Here is a 12,023-nt window from a genome sequence, read left to right as displayed (position 1 = left end):
TTGCCCTCAAGAAAGCTAACTTGTAGGGTATGAGAACTTGCCACGATGTGTTCTAGGTTCTCTGGAGATACAATGGACCCACAGAGTAGAGAAATTGGGACTAGTCTTCACTGTTCCTTTGAACAAGGAGAAAATTATCTGCCTTAGCATTCACTCGCTGGAGCACATTGAAGCCAGGGAAAGTTTTGATTTCTCTCAAGCAGCTGTCTATCTCGACAGCCCCCCTGTATTAAATTATGGCTCTGGGAACAAAGCAGTGCCTGCTGTACCAGAATGTTCCAGGGAAGCCCACTGAGAAAGAGTTCTGCTATAATGAATGGACTGTGGCATTTGGGGCCAAGACTCAAATGCTCTGTAGGCATAGCCTAAGAAAGAAGAGTAAGTTGTCTTCTTGACACTTTGAAAGATGACCAGGTTCAGCAGAGTCTTTTAAACCATTAATATTCACATGATTTTTATCAATTTAATTATTTGCCCTAATAGCTGGTATACGGTAAACTTAGTCCTTGTCACTGTGTTATGGATCCATTGTCAAAGGTAAGATAATAGGACCCATTACTTTCGTGGCATTTATTAATGGCTCTATTGAAAAAGAGAAAGGGAAGAAAAACAAAATGTCAATTCTTCCAAGCATAATGGAAGTTTCAAAAAATCAATCACAAAAGTCACTATTTGGGTTTTTTTCCCTCATATTCATTTTCATATTCCTAAAAATATTTCTCATGTTGCTTGACCTTTAAAGAGAGACATTTGACATAGGGTAGACATTATTTCGCTACCCATTTCATACATTTCATTGACACTAGAAAAACCTTCTTTCTCATTCCTTTCTGTTTTTCACCAAAATATATTTACTGCTCTTCTGGTTGAATGAAACCAATAAATTATGGTGAATGAGGGGGAAAAAAGCCAAGAGACTAATGAAGCCTTACAGGTAAAATTTTCTTCCTTGTGAGAATAACTTGGTTGTAATTTGCTTCCCTATAATTAAAGGATTAATTAGACTCATAAAAGCCCTTAGAGATAGGTGTTTTTAAACCCATTCTATACCTAGGAGAATTGAGGTATAAAGAAACTCTAATTGTTCCCAGGTCAAACTACAATGGGATTACCTGTACAGGAATAGAACCTTGGAATTTATGGGGTCCGGTTTTCCTACAGAAATACAGAATATCATGGCAGAAGGGGGAAAAGAAATCCATCGGTTGGAATTGAGGACCTGATTTCAAACTGAGGCTCTGCTACTTGTCTTAGATGAGTTATTTTTCCATCTGCCTCATTTTTCTCATGACAGGGCTAGATTATATACTCTCTATGGACCCTTCTACTTTGGGCATTTAGTGTCTGAGGTAAGATTTTTCCTCAGATTAAGAGTCTTTGGTTCTGCCCTCATATTTGTGGAACCCAATAACCGATCTTCCTACTAGCCCGAGGATCAACTAGCATTTAGAGATGAGGAAAGGGTAAGGATATACAGTCAGACAAAGATAGTCAGGTGAGATGAGGAGAGAAGGAATTAGCCCAGATAAGCCTAACCCTTTCCCTTGTATACTCAGATGACTCAATTTTCAAGAAATCCCATTGACCTAGGATTCAGGGAATCAGTGCCCTGGTACTAGTTGTGGTCCTGCCATTTTATTTTTGACCATGAGCAAGTTCCTTTTTTCTGGGTCTCACTTTTCTTCTCTTTCAAATAGAGAAATTGGTCTAAATGGTTTCCAAGATTTCTTCTGGTTCTAACGTTTTATAGTCCTATGATGCTTGTATGAATTATAACATGGTACTTCTCAATGCTTCATTAGAGATATATTAACATTTAATGAGTAAAAACCTAGGTTAAATATTATTGATTCATTCTCTTGTGAGGGAGAGCTGAGGGGAATGGGGCACCCCTCTTGCTATTCAGTATTCTATTTACTCAGTCCCACTTTGAGCCCTATGCTTCCTTCAGAATGTGTGGTGACTTCTGAGAGAGCTTTATTTTTTACTGGTATGGGTGTCACAGAAACCACCGTGTTTGATTCTGGGGATTCAGTCACTAAGCATTTACTGGTCCAGAGATTTACATTCTTGCCTGTCTTGGGCAAAGCAAATAGAGGGTGTGCCTAGTTTCCATAGAGGTGGGAAAGTGATGACAATAACAGAGAAGGCCCCAACTGGCCTTGAATCACTTTTTCCTCTATAAGGAATGGGGAAGCCAAGATTGTTTTTGTTTGAAGCTTTAAAAATTGCTATTATTAATAACCTTTTACTTTTCCAAATACATGCAAAATTTTTCTCCCTCTCTCCCCCTCCATCCTCACTTCTACTCTTTAGTAGTAGTAGTAGTATATATTAAGCAATCTCATATAGGTTAAACACGCAGAGTTCTTCTGCATATTTCCACATTCATCATGCTGTGCAAGAAAAATCAGATCAAAATGGGAAAAACATAAGAGAAAGGAAAAAAACCAAGCAAACAACAACCACCATAAAAGGTGAAAATCCTATGCTTTGATCCACATTCAGTCTCTGGGGTTCATTCTCTGGATGCTAGAAGGCTCTCTCCAAAACAAGTTTGTTGAATTTGCCTTGAATCACCTCATTTTTGAAAAGAGCCAAGTCCATCACAGTTGATCATTATATAATCTTTTTGTTGCTGTGTATAATGTTCTCTTGGTTCTGCTTACTTCATTCAGCATCAGCTCATATAAATCTCTTCAGGCTTTTCTGAAATTATCCTACTGATCCTTTCTTACAGAACAATAATTTTCCATAACATTCATATACCACAATGTATTCAGTCATTCCCCAACTGATGGGCATCTACTCAATCTCCAGTTTCTTGCCCCTACAAAAAGGGCTGCTACAAATAGTTCTGCATACACAGGCCCTTTTCTCTTTTTATGATCTCTTTGGGTTATAGAGCCAGTAGAGACACTGCCAGATCAAAGGGTATGCCCGATTTTATAGCCTTTTAAGCATAGTTCCAAATTGGGAAGCTAAGATCCTTAATCTCTTGAATTTATAGTGTTTTTACCTTTTGCCATTTATAGAAATGTGAAGACACTTCATCCTTGGCTTCTCTTTACAGGGGAGGAAAAGAAATCATACTCTTGGCTCCTTACTGCCATTACTGCCACCATGCAATAAATTCCTTTCCTTCAAGGATAATTCCATCCAGGCATATCACTGTAACCCTCAACTCTTGTCATGATCACCTAGTAGTCAGTCCCCAGGCCATTCTTCCTTTTTCCTTTATGAATTTAGTACCTGCCTTAGTCTTCTTCTCTACTTCAACCCTTGTTCTCATAGTTGGGTACCTCAATATGCATGTTTATTTCTCCTTAAATACTATATCTTCTCAGTTCATCAACCTCCTCACCTGCTGTTATCTCCCCTTTTGCTTTTCAGGAACGCACATCAGTGGTCATATCTATGATCTCTCCAGTACTCCTCAACTGCTCTTAATCCTCAAGATTAAAAAAAAAATGAAATTTCTCTCTTTGCTCACAGTTGCCTCTATTTCCAGCTCTTCCCGTTTGCCTCACTCCTTCCGTACTTGTTGCTCAGACTAACATCGACCTCTTTTCCCTCCATTCCTCAACATTATCCCAGTCTCTTAGTCACATTGTTCCCCTTCCCTACCTTCGCAGGCTTGAACTGGTTAATTCTGCACTATCTTTCTTCTTTCTGCCCTTTCTCTTACTATTTTTTCTTTTTTGTTTGTTTTTGGGGGTTTTTTTGGCCAGGCAAACAGGATTAAGTGATTGCCCAGGGTCACAGAGCTAGTAAATATAAGGTGTCTGAGGCCGAATTTGAACTGAGGTCCTCCTGACCGCTGAGCAGGTGCTCTATCCACTGCACTAATGAGCTGTTCCTTTCCTACTGTTCTTTATTTTCCTAAACTTCATACCTTCAACTCTGACTCATGCTCACTTTCCTTGAAGTGGAGGTTCTGTGAGGATCTGCTCACTCAGAGAGAGTACTTCAGAGCAGAAGTGGTTTACCAGGGTAGGACAGCTGTTGGGTCATGATAGATAAAGAAGTACAGAGAATTAAAAACAGAATGAAAGTGTGAATGTGGTTGCCCTGAGAATTTTCCTTAAAATGAGATTTCCAGAAGAAATTGACCAATCACAGAAAGAGCCTGCAGCGGCAGAGTTATATTCTAAGATGAAAAGGTTGCTAGGTCATTGTAAAAAACAGTCTGGATAGTTAGGAGCAGAACCTAGAAAGGAATAAAATTGGTTTTTTTGTGAAGTACGAAAATTCTTTATTCTTCCCTGATTGTTTTTCACTCTTGTTATAATGGCTTCTTGTCTTTGCCCAGTGCTCAAAGCAACCCCCAACAGAAGATCTCATCTCCTACTTGTCTCCAATCTTCTAACGGAACTCTCTCTCCTAGATTTTCAGGAGTGCCTTCATAACAAAACCCATTGGCCTCTCAATCTTTATCTTGACATCAATTCAGGACACATTTATTAATATTTGATGTTTCTACAGCATTTAAAACTTTCTGCTACTCTTTCCTTTGACTGTCTCTTACTCTGGATTCAGTTCTCCTCTCTTCCAGTTCTTCTTGTTGTTTTTGTTCTAGTTCTTTCATCTTCATCTTCATCATCTTCATCTTTCCTCATCCACTTCCAGGTACAGATGTTTCTCAAAGATGTTGTAGCACCTGTTTTCTTCTTTCACTTCATTCCCTCTTTTGTTATCTCAGTCATTCCCTTAGCTTCAATGGTAAATGCTTTACAGAGGACTCCCTAATCTTTAGAGCATAATGGTATTTTCTTTTTTTTTTATTATAGCTTTTTTATTTACAAGACATATGCATGGGTAGTTTTTCAGCATTGACCATTGCAAAATCTTCTGTTCCAACTCTGTTCTGTTCCCCTCCCTCCTCCCACCTCCTCCCCCAGATGGCAGGTAGATTAATACATGTTAAATATGTTAAAGTATATGTTAAATCCAGTATATGTATACATATCCATACAGTTAGCATAATGGTATTTTCCTAAAAGTCTATTCTTGTAAAACTGCCTACTGGTCATCATCTGGATATCTATATATCCTGCCATCATGTCATAATGAAACTTATCTTATTCCCTAAATCACCCTTGTTCTTTAATCTTATTTCTATAAATGATACTCTCATCTTCAATTGGCATCAGTTAACTATTTTTCCTGTGTTCTCAGCAACCAATTGGTTATCAAATGCTGCTGCTTCTACAATATATTTCATGATGAACTCCACCCTTTCCACTTCTCCTGCACCAACCTCATTCAGACCTTTGTTTCATTTTGTACAGCCAATTTCTATGGCTACCTTATTGTTTTCATTGTTTCTAATCTATCCCCTTGTTAATCTCTATGTTAATCTATACAGCTGAGAAAAGAGTCTTCCTAATACATAAACCTGCTGATACCAGTTTAATAAAATTCAGGGGTTCTATTTTTCTGAGTTAAAAGAGGAATTCCTTAACTGAGGATTTAAGGCCTTCTACAGTCTGGCTCTAAATCGAGCCTAATTTCCTTCCCGCACTTTGCACCGAGTCCAAACTGGATTACTATTTGTTCCCTGATTTGGCCCTCCTCTCTCTATCTTCTACCTGGTCACCATGCTATCCACATACCTACTTATCAAAATCCTTTTCTTTTAAGTCCCAAATCAAATACCGCCTCCTTTATGAAACCTTCCCCATTGTCCTCTGTCTGAAACTGTTTCTCCTTTTTCTGATTTAATGTATCACTTTTTGGGGATGTTTCCTTTACTTTGATACCAGTTCAAGTTGTATAATACAAATTTGTCTATATTTTGTATCATCCCTACTAGAAAGAATATTAGTTTCTGAGGGTAAGGACTGTTTTTTTTTTTTTCTTTTTGCATATATGAGAGTTAGCATAAGGTTTTGTAAATAGTGGATCCATGATTAACAATTTTTGTCATTGAATGATTAGTTTTATTTCAATTGCTTTCTGAACTTAAGCCAACATTTTCTCTTCCTCTGATTTTTCTCTTCCCCAAATATAGCTTAATTTCAGGTTACCTTAGGCTTCTCAAGCTAAAATGTCCTTTTCAGGCCTAGAAATCACAATCCTCTTGCCTTTATGTTGTCGTACTTACCTTTTGATGGTCCTTTCAATTGTGGTTGATAAAGTTGTCACTGGCTGGAAGGAAGCCCAGGGTCTGAGTCCACCCTGAATCCATTATCAAAGATTTTTAGGGTCTTATAAGCTAGATCCTTCTTGTTTTATCCCCTTGCTACCCATTAAATATCTGGCTCAGTAGGAGTTGCCTTCTAGGTTTTTCATGAGTGGCCCCTGTGCCAAATTTGGGTTCCCAAGGAAATGCTTTCCAACATGCATTATTACTGTCTGAGAAGGACTGGGTTCTAGCTGAGGGATCACATTGCCTTTCTTAATGATTCTGCCTCTTATGTTATGATAGGTCTATAATTGTCACCTGATAGAGCTCTACCTATAAGGGTGCTATGATTCAGGGGTGTGAATCCTGGATCTTGACTGCCATCTTTCAGGGTCATAAATAGTCTGCAGGTAGGGAGCTAATATGAAGAAGTAGACAACTTAAATTTGGTTACAATTAGTGAATAAAAGATCCATTAAACTGTCAGGCTGCAAATAGAAACACCTCATTCTATAAGATGAATGCTCGGAAAGGGGAAAGAATTCTATGAGCTAAAACAATGCTACTTTATTTGAAGAATTGGTTGACCGGGATATAAAAGTTTAAAGTAACTAATATATATTAATTAGACATATTACAGAGAGAAGATGAACTGATTACCATGGAAAAAAGAGATGATAGGCAGACAAGCAGCATGTTCTATCATTCCTTTCTGGTATCTGGAGAAAGTGAGGAAGGACTCTGGGATATTGGTTATACCTGTCCTCTGGGAAATTTTTGGAAGTGTGTAGATAAGAATTAAATAGCTTGTTTAAGCATGGGTAGATTGTAGTCTGCCTCATTGTCAGGAGATCTCATATAGAGTCACTTGAATATTTATATTCCATACTCTTGTGTCTCTGTACCTCTCCCCTACCCATTATACTATTTAATATAGGGGGATATGTCCTCCAAAATGGTTGTGACATATATAAGCTATACCAAATTGCCTGTCATCTTAAGAAGGGAGAAGAGAATGAGAAAATTTGGAACTCAAAATTGTACTAAAAATGGATGTTGAGAAGATTTTGGGAAGATAGTGGAGAACGTCAGAAAAGTCTAAGCTCTCTAGATTTCCCCCACAAACAAGACAAAATTGCACATCAAGGTGAATGTAGAATGGTTTAAAATAAATAGGAGTAGGGGTAGAACATTGGTCCTCCTGGGATGACCGAAAATCTGAAGCAAGATACCCAGACTGAGCTTTAGCCCCTGTGAAATATAAACACTTCCAGGATAATTCTGCTGAAACACCAAGAGGTGAGTCCTTGGGTTAGCTGTATTGAGAGGTAGCCTCAGCCCAAACCAAAGAAACCGTCATTTCTCATCCACTGTATGGACTTGGGGGTTTGAACTGGGGAAAATTGAGGGAGCCTCTGCTTATAAGGAAATAACAGGCCCAGCTGTGCCGCTGAGATGAGGCCCTGGTTCATAAGGAACCAGCACACTTTTATTGAATGCAGAAGCAGTAGGGCAGAGATGTTTCTGGCTGTGGGCATTTACAGGAGGGTCAATTTCTTTGTTTTGGGTTCCAGACTCGAGGGGAGAACTGAAGGAGAACCTGAGATCAGAAGCACCATCTATCATATCCCAGGACTAGGAATAATTTCACTAATGATCTGTTACCAATTTTAAAAAATGAGCAGATAAAGAAGAAAGAACCCAACCATAGAAAGCTACTATGGGAATAGGGAAGATGGGAATTCATCTTCAGAAAAGGATACTGAAGTAAAAAGAAGATTTTCCTACCCCAAAGAGTAATGCTAAATGGACATCTGCCCAAAAAGAATTCATAGACAAATTCAAAAAGAGTTTAAAAATCAATTAAGAGAAATTGAGAAAAAACTAAAACAAAAAAATCAAAAAAAACAAGAAGATTATGAATAAAAATCCAACCAACTAGAAAAAGAGATCCCAGAGTTTTAAGAAAAAAAATGACTCCTGGAAAAACTAAAATTGGGCAAGGGAAAGACAGCAAGATTATAAGAGATGAAGAAAGAATGAAAAATGGAAAAGAATGTGAGACATCTCAAAAGAAAAATAACAGATCCAGAAGAGAAAACAAGAATAACTGGACAATATGCGAGAAATAAGTGAAGAAAACTGTCCTGAAGTTTTAGAACAAGAAGGGAAAGTAGAGATAGAAAAAAATTCATCTAGCACCAATTGAAAGAGGTACTATGAGGAAAAGCTACAGGAACATCATTGTCAAATTCCTCAACCTTCAGATGAAGGAGAAAATTTTATGATCAATAAAGAAAAAACAATTCAAATATGCCAAAGCCATAATTAGAATCACACAAGACCTAGCAGCAGCTAGACTTAAGGTCTTGGAATACTACATATTGAAGAACAAAAGAGCTAGTGTTATGGCTAGAAATATCATACCCAACAATGTTGAGCATAATCTTGATTAGGAAAAAAAATGATATTCAATAAATTGCCAGACTTTCAGGATTTTCTTACCAAAAAAATAAACCCCAAACCAAAAGAAAACCCTGAACTTAATAGAAAAATCGACATATGAGATCCAAGATATAAGGTATAAATCAAAGACTAATTTCAAGGAATTCAATAAAAACAGACTCTTTATTTTTTACACATGGCAATGTAAACTGTATGTCTAAGGTTAGTAATTGTATAATTTGAATGTTTGGGGTAGAGCTGAATGATCCTCAAAAAGCAAAACCATGTAGGAAAATGTAAAAAGATCAATTATATATGAACGAGGTGCAAGAGCAAGAACTGATAGAAAAGAATTAGATGGGGAGGAAGGTTAGTACTTCTGGAATCCTACTCACATTGGGAATGGGCTAAAGAGGAAATGACATATATATCTAGAAGGGCATAAACATCTGAATTTATTAAAATTTAATTAAATCTTTATTAATTAAAATATTTTTATTAAAATTTATTTTAAAACTTATTAAAACTTATTTATTATTTATTTATTAAATTTATCTCACTGAAAATTCATTTATTTATTAATTTATTCTTACCGAGTTTATTATTTATTTATTCAAAAAATTTTAATTTATTAATATTTTATTTATTAAATTTATTTTAAAATTATTTTTATTAATTTATTAAAGATTTTGTTTAAAAATTATTAAATTTTATTTTAAAATTTATTTATTAATTTATTTAATTTATTAAAATTTTATTAAATTTATTAAAAAATATGAGGGGGAAGGAATAGGATAAATGGAGTACAGAAAGTTGTGTAGATTAATGGGAATGGGATAAAATGGAAGGGAAAAGGAGAGAGTGTAAGGGGGAGTTCTTGGGAGGGTGTAGATTAAGTAATAGCAAGGCAAGGTAGCTGAGCAGGTAAAAGTAAAGCAGAGGAGTCAGTAGGGATAGGAAATAGGAGATACACACAAGCAATAACAATGATCAGGGGTAGAAAAAAAGCAGGGCTAGTAGTCATCGATCTCAGATAAAGTTAAATCTAAAATAGATTTACTTAAAAGAAAAATAGGTACTATACTATATGTCAGTCATATTAATGAACATTATTTTAGACTATTTAAAATAAATAAATAGTATGAGTAAATATTGGAATATTGCTGTGTTATAAGTAACGATAAATTGGTGCATTTAGAAAAATTTGGAAAGACTTGGACTTACAAAAGATGATGCTATCCATCTTCAGAGAAACAGAGCACAAATAAGCATAGTATGAGCATACGTATATATGGGTATAATTATAGATGTGTATGTATGTGTAGAAATGTATGGGTGTATGTGTGTGTGTGTGTACTTAATTATAGCCTTCTTGGAGGAGGGTGGGGGAAAAAGAAGGGGAAAAAAGAGTAAGGTAAAAAGTCCACAGCAGAGAAGGAAAGAACACCTACAAGGAAAAAATGGGCATCTCTGAACTCAATGTGTAGTATTTATTACATAAGATTTCTTGAAATGGAAATTTATTGCCTGATATTTTGAATCCTCTATTATGTTTTGCTGTACACATGGTAATTGTTATATTTTCTTCTTTTTCTGTTTTTTTTTTCAATTTTGTTTGTTTTTCTATTTTGAAATAAAAGTTTAAAAATGAATGTTAAATTGGCTTTACGTGTAATTGGAAAAAATAAAATATCATTAAGAAAGAAGAAGAAAATAAAGGATGGACACATAGTAAACTGTTAATAGATTCTAATTGACAAACTGCATAGGCTAAAGCTATTCTTGTACCAGTGTAACATTAAAAATTCAAAGAGCAAAAAAAACATGGTTCAGTGGATTAGAGCTCTGCTAACAACTCATGATGTAGCACTTCCCAGAACAGAAGTCATGACTATAGATATTGAAAATGACATATGCTAAATATGATATATGCTATCAGATCCACCTATTGTATTAGCTTACCTCATTAATTGTTTTTTGTTGTTGTTGTTATGGAGGAAGTTTCCTTGGCAGCGTTCTCTGTGCTATGATGAGGATTCCTTTTGGGGTTGAGGGTTGACCTGGAGAGTCAGTCCCAACTCTGAATTTCTGTGATTCTGACATGGCAACTAATTCTTGGACATCTAAGCCATTCGTGATGCTCGTGCTTCACACATGTATTTAATAAATGTTTGCTGCCCATTACCTGATACTTGGCCTGTAAACAACTGTCTTCTAAAAAGATTTTACATGGAAAACAATTCCTTAATTTGCCCATCTTCCTTAATAGTCCCAGCTATATCTGAGGCAGCTCAAACCCTTATCAAGGAGACTCAGGAAAAGGTTGTCTCTCTCTTTCTGTCTCTTTTTGTCTCTGTCTGTGCCTGTGTCTCTTGTCTCTTCTTTCTCTGTCTCTCTCTGTGTGTCTCTGCATCTCTTGCTATCTCTCTCTGTCTCTCTGTTTCTGTGTCTCTCCACTTTCTCTCTCTCTCTCTCTCTCTCTCTCACTCTCACTCTTGCTCTTTCTGTTTCTGTGTCTCTCTGTCTCTGTGTCTCTCTGTCTCTGTTTCTGTGTTTCTCTCTGTCTCTGACTCTCTGTTTCTCTCCTCTCTCCTATCTCCTATCTCTCCTCTCTCTCTCTCTCTCTCTCTCTCTCTCTTTCTCTCTCTCTCTCTTTCTCTCTCTCTCTCATGTTGATTTAAGGGGGTATTCACCTGTTTGAACAGGACTGAGTATCTTTGGCTGAACCATCTCAGGTTGGGTCCTGATGTGCCAGCTCCTCAGCAGCTGCAGGCTGTCATTTTCTGCCACAATGTACAGATTTTTTAAATGACTTCTAACAAGCCTGATGTGAAACTTTAATGAGCATGACACAACCCTCCCACCCTTAGCCCCAGAATTTCTCAGGCAAGACTGAACTTGATTTTCTTGCAAATGACTAACATCAAGTCGAATAATTGCCCTAATCCCAGGGAAAGGACAATCTCTACTTCTGGCAAAGTCACTGGAATTAAAAGAGCAAAGGGTTCTGGCACACCGATAGCAATCATGAAGAAGTACCCAATGCTCATTAAGAGTCCGGCCAGCCGAGGCAAAGGGGGGAGAGTCAGCAACAACACGTGAACCATGAACCATGGAAGGGATCCCAGTGCTCCTCATCAACATGCACTATTCAATACTTCCTATGTGCCGACATTGTGTGAGTGCTGGGGAAACAGAGAAAAAGCAAAGACAGACCATGTCTTCAAGATGCTTACAATTTAATTGAGAAGATAAACACGTACATAGCGATGTGCAGGAAATGTATGGAATGCAATGGATAGAAAGCAAATTTAACAAAGAAGTCACTAGCAACTGGGTGGGTTGGAGCAAGTTTTATGTAAAAGTTAGGTTTTGACCTAAGGAAGGAAGGAAGCAAGGGATTCTAGGAAATGGAGGTGAGGAAAAAAGATCTTGTTCCAGCATTAGAAGC

Source organism: Sarcophilus harrisii, chromosome X (assembly GCF_902635505.1).
Source record: "Sarcophilus harrisii chromosome X, mSarHar1.11, whole genome shotgun sequence".
Lineage (NCBI taxonomy): Eukaryota > Metazoa > Chordata > Mammalia > Dasyuromorphia > Dasyuridae > Sarcophilus > Sarcophilus harrisii.
Note: the sequence above shows the minus strand (reverse complement) of the source record.